This window comes from Schistocerca serialis, chromosome 3 (assembly GCF_023864345.2).
Source record: "Schistocerca serialis cubense isolate TAMUIC-IGC-003099 chromosome 3, iqSchSeri2.2, whole genome shotgun sequence".
NCBI classification, from domain to species: Eukaryota; Metazoa; Arthropoda; class Insecta; order Orthoptera; family Acrididae; genus Schistocerca; species Schistocerca serialis.
Genome location: NC_064640.1, coordinates 561,876,550 through 561,888,602, shown reverse-complemented (window position 1 = coordinate 561,888,602; position 12,053 = coordinate 561,876,550). Strand labels below are relative to the sequence as shown.

At 38.3% G+C, this 12,053-nt stretch overlaps 1 protein-coding gene across 1 annotated transcript in view; it reads left to right on the top strand.

The window, feature by feature from the left end:
* Nucleotides 1–12,053, top strand: part of LOC126470456 (calcium-dependent secretion activator-like) — a 1,485,604-nt gene that overhangs the window by 904,850 nt on the left and 568,701 nt on the right. The window lies entirely within an intron of this gene.

The window sequence follows — 12,053 nt, the reverse complement described above, 5'->3', positions numbered from 1 at the left end:
GCTCTCTCTCTCTCTCTCTCCACAAAGGAATTATCTAAATGGTACAGAAAGCAGTAGATGTAGATGTAATATATGTGTATAGACATAAAATGACTCAATTGATTACAGTTTCAGAAAAATTAGATGATTTATTCAGGAGGAAGAACTTCACAAATTGAGCAACTCAGTAACATGTTGGTCCAACTCTGGCCCTAATGCAAGCAGTTATTCATCTTGGTATTGATTGACAGAGTTGTTGGGTGTCCACCTGAGGGATATCATGCAAAATTCTGCCCAACTGGCAAGTTAAATCTTGAAAATACTGAGATGATTGGAGGTCTCTGCCTATAATGATCCAAACATTCTCAATTTGTGAGAGATCTGGTGATGTTACTGGCCAAGGTAGCATTTGTCAGACATGAAAACAAGCAGTAGAAACCGTCACCATGTGCAGGCAGGCATTACCTGACTGAAATGTAAGTCCAGGATTCCAAAGTGGTCTTCTATGAAATAAAACGGTATCCCATACCATCGCTCCTGGTTGTCAGAACGTATGGTGGATGACAGTCAGGTTGGTGTCCCACCACTGTCTGGGACATCTCCAGATGTGTCTTCACTGCTCATCAGAGCAGGACTTATCACTAAAGACAATTCTACTCCAGTCAATAAGATTTCAAGCTGATATGGCTGACACCATTGCAAACGAGCATGTTGGTGTACAGAGATCAACGGTAGATGGTGCTAATGGCACACTGAGCTCAGACTCCTCTCTGTGAGGTGCTTATTAATGGTCATTGTGGTCACTGAAGCACTAGTTGCATGTCATATTGATGGTAATGATGAATCTGGGGCTCCGAGTGCCTCCCTGATGATTTTTTGGTCCTTGCATTCTGTCATTTCTCTAATTAGACCACTTCATCCATGAAACTTTCCTGGCAGATTAAAACTGTGTGCCAAACTGAGACTTGAACTCATGACCTTTGCCTTTCGCAGGCAAGTGCTCTACCATCTGAGCTACTCAAGCACAACTCAATGCACAGGTGTAACATAGATGAACAAATACCATACAGTTTCCTAGTAAAAAGTGTGGTTGTTGACAGTGAGTGAGAAGATGGCTATACCTTGTTGTACTGTGGATGTATGGTTATATGTTCACTATTAGCAAAGCTTTGCAAAAAGGTGAATTATTTGTTCACAAAGTAAATGCATTTATCCCCTGTTTTCTGTTTCTCAGACTAAGACTAATGTGAAGCTATGTATAATACATCACACAATCAAAATAACTATTTTGCTAATGATTTTTTACATTTTGTCTAAGACTTTTAAAAATATATGCCCATTCCAGGATTCAGACATGTGACCTCTTGCACCATATTCAAATCTGTCATTCATTGCACTACAAAATGCCTGACAGATGCAATGTCTCTTCTATACAGGAAACCAGCGCTAACTTTTACCAAGAATAATTTGTGCTTTGGGTCATAGCTCATGGCTGATAGTCAACAATCTAGTTATGATATACAGATATACAGACCCATTCTCAAAAGTTCTAAAATTCGTAGGTTTTGAGAGTTTACTGATGTTGCATGGAGTGGAGAAAGGAATGTCCATCATTGCATATATTGCTGCTGTATTTGGGTGGAGTATAAATGCATCAACTTTCACAAGAATTCCACTATCAGCACTCACAAAATTCCTTTCTATTGTTACTTTAAAGTTGTAATTACAATTTCTATCGCTAAATAACTAAACCGTTTGCAGTATGCATGTAAAAATCTTTTAACTTCAGATAATGCTACTACAACACAAGTATAGCTTTGTCCTACTTTTAGCCTGTGATGTCACCAGAGCATCTGCCAATAAAATAGTGTTTTTCATCACATGACTGGCTCTTGATATTTAATGATTTTTAAGCTTTAATTACATAAATATAACAAATATTTTGTGAGAATACTGATGATAAATACTATTTAAATACTATAATCAATCAGAATAACAACATGCCAAACCATATTTTTAACATAGGAAAATTGCCTATTGAAGCATGCTACTGCAGAGAAAATTCATGCTGTTTTAAACACATTCTAATAGTTTTTATTACTTATCTCTCTAATGCTAGGGAACCACGCAAATGTCATCACTTTTAGGGGCTTGAAACATTTATTTCCTTGATGTTTATTTTGTTAACAGCTATTGATAATAACCTCAATGATTTAAACTTTATGTAAATATGTCGCATTATGATTTGTAGAGTTGTTTGCATCTGTATGTAACCTGCTTTTTGGAAGCTATTTGGTAGCAGTAAATCTGTTGTTTATGGAAATATGAAAATGCTGTGAAACTCTCCTTAGGTACTGATAGCTAAGTTTGTAGAAGACTTTATCTAAATCATTCATGTAATGCTGTGATGGATGAGTTAGGCTCAATCAACACGCAAGTATTGCAGAGAGCCTTCATGAACTCAAATGGGAAAAAGTGACTGTGTTTGTTTGATGTCTTCCTTTAATCCAACCTGGTACGGTTTCCAAACACTGAAGCAGTACCTTACTCAAGAATAGGTTGCACCTGCATTCTATATGTGATCAACTTTACAAATCAATCACACTTCCTTAAAATTCTCCCAATAAACCAAAGTCAGCCAGTCGCCTTCCCTACCATGGTTCTCACTTGCTTGTTCCATTTCATATTGCTTTGCAACATTATGCCCAGATATTTAGACAATGTGACTGTCTCAAGCAGGACACTACTAATACTGTATCCAGGTATTACAAATTTGTTTTCCTTAACCATCCCCATTCAATCACTTTTTTCTACATTTAGAGTCAGCTGCCATTCATCACACAAACTAGAAATTTTATCTAAGTCATCTTGTATCCTCCAATAGTCATTCAACATCGACACCTTACCATACACCACAGTGTCATCAGCAAACAACTGTGGACTGCTGCTCGCTCTGTCCACCAAATCATTTATCTATATAGAGAACAATGGTGGTCCTATCACACATCCCTGAGGCATTCTTGATGATACCATCTGATGAACACCCACTGTTGAGGTTAACATATTGGGTTCTACAACCTGAAAGTCTTCAATCATTCACATATATGTGAAACTATTCTATATGCTCATACCTTCAATAACAGCCTGCTGTGGGACACCAGGTCAAATGTTTTCTGGAAACCTAGATATATGTAATCTGTATGTTGCCCTTCATCCATAGTTTGCAGCATATCATGTGAGAAAAAGACAAGTTGAGTTTCACACTAGTGATGCTTTCTAAAACCTTGCTTATTCAAGGACATAAGCTTCTCAGTCTCAAGAAAGTTTATTATATTCAAACTGAGAATATATTCAAGAATTCTACAACAAACGAAATTTAGGGATATTGGTCTGTAATTTTGAGGGTCCGTTCTTTAATACAGGAGTCGCCTGCACTTTTTTCATGTGACTTGGGACTTTTCACTGGGTGAGAGATTCATGATGAATGAAAGCTAGGTCAGGGGCCAATACCATAGAATATTCTTTGTAAAACTAAACTCAGATTCCATCAAGACCTGGTGATTCATTTGCTTTCAAATCTTTCAGTTGTTTCTCTACACTGGGTATGTTTATTACTACATCATCCATACAGGAGTCTCTCCAATGTTTAAATGATGGTATGTTTGTGTGAGTCTCCTGTGTGAACGATTTCTTGAATGTGAAATTTAAAACTTTAGCTTCTGTTTTACTGTCTCCAGCTGCCACATCAGACTGGGCTACAAGGCCTGGATGGAGGCCTTAGAGTTGCTTAGCAATTTTACTGATGACTAGAATTTTCTCAGATTCTCAACCAGGTCTTTTCCTAAGGTATGATGGTGATAGTTTTTGTATGCTTCATGCATAGATCTTTTCACTGATGCACAAATCTCTGCTATCCTTTGCTTGTTGTCATTTCCACATTCTGTTTGGAACTAAGAGTGCAACGGCCTCTTGTTCCTCAGCGTTTTATGGATCTTGTTATTAAATCATGGTGGGCCTTTTCCATCCTTTATCCACTTGCTAGGCACATAACTCTGCAGATCATGATTTATGATGTGCTTAAACACTGCCCATGACTCCTCTACATCCAACTTCCTGGAACTAAGTGATGTTAGTTCACTGTCTAAGTGAGATGATAACAACTTCTTATCTGGTCTTTCAAGCAGAAACAGTCTCCTAGCCTTCTTGATCAATTTATTAACTTTTTTAGCCATAGTTGCAAAATGACATTATGATTGCTAATCCTGGTTTCTATTCTGATTTTGTCTATGTGGTCAAGCCTATTTTTATTTACAAGTTCTTAGCTATTTCCATTCTATGTAGGCTCTGCCATCCAACACATTGTTCACTTGCTGACATTCAATACTCATGCCAATTTCGTCAGTAATAGCCCTGGGTCTTGCAAAATCAGTACATGAGCCCTTTCAGTGACTGACACAATTTGTCATACATGTTCCCTCACGAAGTTAGTGGAATCTGCCCCAGACTTCTCCAAAACATTATACTTGGCCACAATATCATAAACAGTTAATCTCAGGTACCCAAAGAATTGAACTATTTCAATGGGCAAACACCCAGCATGAAGACTTTTGATAATTGCAGCTCTTCAGTTGTACTCTGCATTTGTCTGTAACATATTGGCCATTTTATAGTTCTAACTGTATACTAGATGCCTATGGCTTTCAAGAACACCAGTCATAATCTCCAATGGAACTATGATATGGCGAGAAATTCAAATTGAAAGTTGTCCAGATTTAAGCACTGCACCATGTATATAACACTGCGCTAATTATTATATATACCCTATTTACAAGTGTCTTTGGCTGACAATTATAGAAAGGGGAAGGAAGTTGGTAAAATCGCAATGGGTGGTCAGAGTGCTTACAGAATTTGCTATGATGTGATTAATTTATACGCACTTTATTGTCAAAATGTCTTATGTCATGAATTTTGTGGCTATTTACCAAGATTTTGCAGAATATATTGTCACATTATTAAGTTACAGAATTTCTACCAAATGGACAGTGTGTTTTGTTCAATATACACACTACGATGCCATGCACACATACTGGTAGTGTAGGGATTATATAGATTTGCTACATAGCAAGAATTTATTTGTTTATATATCAGGCTCTGGTATTTTATTAAGACTTACAGTCTCCAAAAGAGGGTGTCTGTTGTAAATAATGCATTGCGGAAATCATTTATCAACTAATATTGGTGTAATTTGTTTAACATTTAATGTGTTCAACGTGAATGTAGTTGTTCTTAAATAATGTATTGCTGAAATTACTTAACTTGTCAGACAGATATAATTTGTTAAATAATGTGATGCAGTAGTTTTTAACATTGTATTTACGTCTAACATAGGGTGGACATGTAGATGTCTGCTTGGGAGAGGGATGGATGGACTCTGTTTGTGCTTCATGATAATCATACTGCTAAAGTGGATGCATTTCCTCTAATTATAAAAGATAAGGAGGGGCAGGGGGTGGGGGGGGGGGGGGGAGGGGGCTTGAAGCTTGTTGGTCCAGGAGGTGAAGTTGGGAATGTTGAGAGTGGGTAACCTTGAATGTACTACATGGATGTGCATGTGCAGGATTCCCAGAATCCTTATCAGTGGACTGAACTGGTAACAGCTGTTTTTTCCTCACACTGGCAGTGTCTTAGATGCATGGGCAAGCCTTGGATGGTGGAGGGGAGAGTTGTGGGGAGAGGGTGACTGTGAATAAAATTGGCCACTTTGCTCATGTGTAACATGATACCCCCACACATGGTCAACTATAACTTGATACCCCCTATAAGTGGATTAAACTGTTTTAACCAGTTTTAGGGTTGGACTCTCTTTGCCCTACTCCTCACATGTTTCACATCAAGAAATGTATAGTTCTGCAAAACAATGTGGGAATAGGTAGAAACAGAATGTGTGAAAACAGCATTTTTGTAACTAGTTTGATGATTTTTTTTTAAGTGTCAGTTATTATTGTCTTGCCTGCTTACATCATTTTAGTCAACATGAGTATTGTACAGTCATAGAATGATAACACAAACTGCCTAATTGTTTGGAACTGTCAACAACTACCACCAGTTTGCCTGCTTAGCCTATTATTTTAGCTAACATATGTTTTGTGCAGTTATAAAACTATAATACAAACAATTTTCATGGGGAAATATTTACTTGTGGCAAAGTGTGAGGTATAGAAGACTATATGGAATACATACTAATTGGCAGTTACACGTGCACAATTTCACTCATTTTGATGCTTTGGAAAATGGCCAAGATGGTGAATGTGGGCTACTTTTTGATTGGCTGTGTTGTTTAACTAATTCATATTATTTGGATACTTTTGGGTATGACAGAAACAAAATCAAATTGAAGCTCTATGGCGGCTGTTTTACTTATACAATTTCAATCATTTTAACATGACAACAATTTACACAGTTCTGGTCTTTCAGATACTTTTGAAGATGGCGCCAGTTTCTGTAGTTCAGGTTATTCGAACACTTTCAAACGTGGCTCCAACTTAAGCAAATCATATAATTTGAATACTTTTGGATATCGCTCCAGTTTATGCAACTTGGGTCATTCTGATATTTTTAAACGTGACTCCAAAATATGGAGCTCTGATCATTTAGAGACATTTGAACATGGTACCAATTTACAAAATTCAGATGATAGGATAGTTTTGAAAATGGCACCAATTTATGTAATTCAGGTCATTTGGATACTTTGGAACATAGTACCAGTTTATGCATTTCAGGTTCCTGGATACTTTTAATATGCAGTTCAGGTCATACAGATATGCTAAACATGGTGCCAATTTCCACAATTTAGGTCATTTGGACACTTTCAAACATGGTGCAAATTTACAATTTTCATGTCATTCAGAAATATGGTCAAGATAGTTCTTCTGGGTCTACATACTGACTGGTTGTTTCATTTTAATGCATGTTAAAGTGCTGGGCGGTGATTGAGAGAACGTGTATGTGAATGAAACTGACAGGTTGCTGCTGACAGAATATCTCTCCTGCCCCGCATGTAGGCAACCTGTGCGTGAAATGTCTTGAGTAAGGTACTAACAAGTAAACCCACTCAAGGGATACACTGACTAATACCAATATGTGTAGCATCATTAATTAATACCTAATTGCATCATATATGATGAAATGTATGAAACAAACATTTATCAGAAATAAGCTAAAAAGCTAGAAAACCATCTATATTGCTGTATGTGCAACTGGTGTGTCCACTTCAGTGCTAGTTGTCATGTCCAGTTGTTACCTAAGTCTTTTCCAGATAAATACACTCCTGGAAATTGAAATAAGAACACCGTGAATTCATTGTCCCAGGAAGGGGAAACTTTATTGACACATTCCTGGGGTCAGATACATCACATGATCACACTGACACAACCACAGGCACATAGACACAGGCAACAGAGCATGCACAATGTCGGCACTAGTACAGTGTACATCCACCTTTCGCAGCAATGCAGGCTGCTATTCTCCCATGGAGACGATCGTAGAGATGCTGGATGTAGTCCTGTGGAACGGCTTGCCATGCCATTTCCACCTGGCACCTCAGTTGGACCAGCGTTCGTGCTGGACGTGCAGACCACGTGAGACGACGCTTCATCCAGTCCCAAACATGCTCAATGGGGGACAGATCCGGAGATCTTGCTGGCCAGGGTAGTTGACTTACACCTTCTAGAGCACGTTGGGTGGCACGGGATACATGCGGACGTGCATTGTCCTGTTGGAACAGCAAGTTCCCTTGCCGGTCTAGGAATGGTAGAACGATGGGTTCGATGACGGTTTGGATGTACCGTGCACTATTCAGTGTCCCCTCGACGATCACCAGTGGTGTACGGCCAGTGTAGGAGATCACTCCCCACACCATGATGCCGGGTGTTGGCCCTGTGTGCCTCGGTCGTATGCAGTCCTGATTGTGGCGCTCACCTGCACGGCGCCAAACACGCATACGACCATCATTGGCACCAAGGCAGAAGCGACTCTCATCGCTGAAGACGACATGTCTCCATTCGTCCCTACATTCACGCCTGTCGCGACACCACTGGAGGCGGGCTGCACGATGTTGGGTCGTGAGCGGAAGACGGCCTAACAGTGTGCGGGACCGTAGCCCAGCTTCATGGAGACGGTTGCGAATGGTCCTCGCCGATACCCCAGGAGCAACAGTGTCCCTAATTTGCTGGGAAGTGGCGGTGCGGTCCCCTACGGCACTGCGTAGGATCCTACGGTCTTGGCGTGCATCCATGCGTCGCTGCGGTCCGGTCCCAGATCGACGGGCACGTGCACCTTCCGCCGACCACTGGCAACAACATCGATGTACTGTGGAGACCTCATGCCCCACGTGTTGAGCAATTCGGTGGTACGTCCACCCAGCCTCCCGCCTGCCCACTATATGCCCTCGCTCAAAGTCCGTCAACTGCACATACGGTTCACGTCCACGCTGTCGCGGCATGCTACCAGTGTTAAAGACTACGATGGAGCTCCGTATGCCACGGCAAACTGGCTGACACTGACGGCGGCGGTGCACAAATGCTGCGCAGCTAGCGCCATTCGACGGCCAACACCGCGGTTCCTGGTGTGTCCGCTGTGCCGTGCGTGTGATCATTGCTTGTACAGCCCTCTCGCAGTGTCCGGAGCAAGTATGGTGGGTCTGACACACCTGTGTCAATGTGTTCTTTTTTCCATTTCCAGGAGTGTATATTCTAAATGTATATTCCGCATATACTGTTCTATGTATATATATCTAAAAACAGAGATGATGTGACTTACCAAACGAAAGCGCTGGCAGGTTGATAGACACACAAACAAATACAAACGTACACACAAAATTCTAGCTTTTGCAACCAATGGTTGCTTCATCAGGAAAGAGGGAAGGAGAGGGAAAGCCGAAAGGATGTGGGTTTTAAGGGAGAGGGTAAGGAGTCATTCCAGTCTCGGGAGCGGAAAGACTTACCTTAGGGGGAAAAAAGGAGAGGTATGCACTCGTACACACACACATATCCATCCACACATACACAGACACAAGCAATATATATATATATATTGTGTTGTATATTTTGTGTTGTATTTGTGTTTTCTTTTTTTGTATGGGGTACCAGTTGTTTTTACCAAGTTGTAACCTTTTTTGGTTTAATCATTTTTTATTTTAAATTGTTTGCATGTTATTGTTACAACATTATAGTAAATATGTACAGTAATAAGGAAGCACAGAAGTGTTAGGGCAAAAAAATGATAAATGCAATTCGATTTTATGCACCAAGCACATTGGACAATTACAGTTCCATGACAGAAGTCACAAACAGGATGACAGTTCTTAAAGCAAAAGTGAACAGGTGTCTCACATTTAGGTTATTTCTGTTCAGTGTAATCACTCTTGTACCATGCATATTTAAAAAAAGTTGATGAATCTGGGAGAAGAAAAGTGACTGTGAATGAGGTATTGTATTTTTATAATTTTATTTCTTAAATGCAAGTTAACATCATAATTATATAACACAATTAAATCTGAAAAATATTTCAAGGCTTTTTCCATGGCCAAAAGATATATATACCTAATGGTTGGATCATACCATTCATTCTGGCAGTAATCATTAAAATGGTAACCTCTTTTCCATGTTTATAACTGGTGTATATATATTTTTTCATTTTGCACGGTCCATGAATCTAAAAACAAGACAGATTGTTTATTGATATTAGGTATGTAAACCTGTTCAGACCATTTCCTTGTGAGCTGTGATGTCAATTTACTGTACATTGAAGTGAACACAAGGATATTATCTGCTTTATAAAAACCTTTTTTTTCATAACTGTGAACAAAGGGGACATTAAATTTTCCACTTGCAGATATAATGACTTGTATTGCATAATTATGTGTTGAGGCATCCAGGGACCTTGCTCGAATGTTTCTCTGAAGGATAATTTTCATGCTGCATGCATTTACAAATTGAAACCTGACTGGTCAAAATTACACACTTTATTTATTTATTTATTTTATTTATGTATTTATTTTACCTGGCAAGATTAGGGCCTTCAGGCCCTCTCTTACACCCAACCAGGCATACTCAGATTGAACAAATTTCAGTTTGTACATAACATTATGGATATACCATGTTAAACAGTATTAATGTTAAAGAAGAAAATAGAGATTATAACAGTAATACAAGGATAATTTTAGCAATCAAAAAATAACTATAACAATCAATAATAATAATAATAATAGTAATAATAATAATAATAATAGTAATGACTATATATATGAAAGTAAACATATTTTGCTTTTATGAATGTCAGTCCTAATGCTAGTTGGGAATTTTCTCGTTATGTTCTTGCAGCTTGTGAGTTTTTCACATCGAGCAGAGATATAGGACGATAGACTGGGGTGAGAGAGATATAGAAGACGTAGCTAGGTTAGAGGAAAAGAAATAGAATGGTAAAATTTGAAGCTATGATGGAGAGGAGAAAGAAAAGATGAGAGGGGCACAACAGTGGTGGCTATACTGTCCCTAATATGTAAGTTTTGAGTTCCCTCTTGAATGTTGAGTGGTTCTGTGTAAGACCCAGATGACAGGGGAGCGCGTTCCATTGTCGTATGGCTGAGATGGAGAATGACACGGAGAAAGATTTTGAGTTATGTAAAGGTACAGCCAAGGTGCTAGATGTATCCAATCTGGTATTATGGTTGTGGAATGATGATAGGTGTTTAATGTGAGAAGACAAGTATTTGAGGCACCAGAGATTTTAGACTTTCCAGTAAATATATTTTTGGATATCAGAGTCTCCACAAAATTGTAAGCTTTTCCCCTCAATTCTCTTTTATTTGCTGATTGAGCATTAGTGATGCATTTATTGAGGTCCTTGAAACAATCTGGTATCCCACATTAAAATTATGAATCCATCTTGAGGAACCCTTGGACTAATGTATCGATAACTTACCATCATCCACTGCATTTAAAGCACACACCTTTTATCCAGATCTTGTACTGATACTGATCAGTTTGTGGCAATTTGAAATTTATATAATACATACTTGGAAATACCTAATAACTTTACATTTTTCATCCCACCTGTAGCAATTTGTGCTTCCCATTTACACAGAGCTTCTCTCTTTGTGACCTTTCTGTATTTATGTTTTACAGTTTCAAATTTGTTTTACTTGAGTGTCAAACTGTAATGGCTTTTTGATTATCCTCAAGATGTATGTCACATTTTGCCTTTTCATCACCTTTTACCATTTTTCCATAATCATCTTTAAAATGGTCTTCATTTAGCATAGGATGTGAAATTGCAGTTTCAACATCAGGCTGTAAAGTGGTATACTTTCCATAAATATGGCATAATCAGTAGCTACTTCAGTCACAGCTTCTAACTGTGATGTAAAAGTTATTTCTTCACTAGCGACCATGATTTCCAAATTATATTGTGGCTGTCCCAACTTTGTACATGGGTTCATCAACATTTTCCCAGTGTGTGTGTGTGTGTGTGTGTGTGTGTGTGTGTGTGTGTTGTCATGAAATTGCAATTGTCCCAAGGAGCTTGGTGCGAAAAATTGACCTGAACAACTCTGCTCTTCCTCATTATTATAAGATTTATGATAATGCTGGGGCAGTAATGTACAAAGAATTTGAAATAAAACATAATTAAGCCTGAAAATGTTACAAATTCCTTTTTAAAAAAAGAAAAAAAAAAGACAGAGGGAGAGAGAATACTGGTACACCAAATGTAAAAAGAAAACACCTTTACAACACAAGATATTTTATATTTCATAAAATTTAAAGAATATATATATACATATAGAACAATATATGTAGAATATACTTATAGAATACATTTATGTGGGAAATACTTATCATACAACCCAACATGATAGCTGGTGTTGAAGCAGACAAATAAAAGGCATACATACAGTGTTATAGAGGTATTTCTAGTTTATTAGCTTATTTCTGACAAATACAGTTTTGGAAAACCACTTCATCATTTATGATTGAATTTGGCATTAATGATGCTATATGTTTTGTTGTTAGTCAAAT